This window comes from Eptatretus burgeri, unplaced genomic scaffold, assembly GCF_056783735.1.
Source record: "Eptatretus burgeri isolate ZD-2024b unplaced genomic scaffold, Ebu_testis_v1 Ebu_testis_scaffold_946, whole genome shotgun sequence".
Classification (NCBI taxonomy): Eukaryota; Metazoa; Chordata; class Myxini; order Myxiniformes; family Myxinidae; genus Eptatretus; species Eptatretus burgeri.
Window position 1 is genome coordinate 18,982 of NW_028222895.1, and position 1,019 is coordinate 20,000.

At 33.9% G+C, this 1,019-nt stretch overlaps 1 long non-coding RNA gene across 1 annotated transcript in view; it reads right to left on the minus strand.

Moving 5' to 3' along the window:
- Window positions 1–989: 989 nt before the first annotated feature.
- LOC147006963 (uncharacterized) overlaps window positions 990–1,019 on the minus strand; it is a 2,714-nt gene continuing 2,684 nt past the window's right edge. The window contains exon 2 of the long non-coding RNA XR_015054504.1: window positions 990–1,019. This exon is cut by the window's right edge and continues 1,404 nt beyond it. This is a non-coding gene — a long non-coding RNA (uncharacterized LOC147006963).

The following is a 1,019-nucleotide window of genomic DNA, read 5'->3' on the forward strand; positions in this document are numbered from 1 at the left end:
AATGATGTCATTAAGACTGAAGAGCAATTAGCTGATGAATTACATAAACCAATATTCACAAAGTTTCAGAGAAGGAAAGTTTATTCCAAGGAAGTAGATTATATCTGGTCTGCTGATTTGATTGAACTCAATAATGATAAGGGGTACAAGTATGCTTTAACCGTTATTGATTTGAGGAGTAGATATGCGTGGGTTGTCCCTTTAAAAAACAAAACAGGTAATACTCTTATGTTAGCTTTTCAACAGATATTTAATAAAAGTAAGAGAAAACCTAAAAAATTGTGGACTGATGAGGGTAGAGATTTTTATAACAAGACATTTATGAATTTTCTAAAAAATAACAGTATTGCATTATACCGTACCTTTAATGAAGGGAAGGCAGTTGTTGTTGAACGTTTTAATCGTACCTTAAAAGAGAGACTATATAAAAAATTCACACAACTCGGTTCACAACAATGGTCATCTTTTATTCAGGATATTGTGGATAAGTATAATGACACGATTCACACGGCAACAAATATGAAACCATCAGAAACATTTACAAAATTAAAATATGAAAAAGAGATTAATGTTAGAAAACCTAAGTTCAAAGTTGGTGATATCGTAAGAATATATAGGTGGAAATCTCATTTTGAAAAGGGTTTTACTGAACGATGGACGAAAGAACTTTTTAAAATTGTTGATGTAATAGATACGTGATTTCCTTGGACTTATAAAATATATGATTTGGAAGGGGAAGAGATTTTAGGTTCATTTTATTCACAGGAATTACAAAAGACAAAACTAAGCAGATAATATCCATGGGAGCAATGGGTTGTCCCTTCACTCCCTCCGACTATACACCTTTGTGGACACTAGAGGGACAAATCCGAGGTGTATTACAGTATATAATGTGTGTCAAGGGGGACGTTCTTAGATCTGTGAACCCCAAACACAGAATCCTCAACTGAATAGTCAAGGCTTAACTTTTGTTTGTTGGTGTGTGTGTGTGTGTGTGTGTGTGTGTGTGTGTGTGTGTG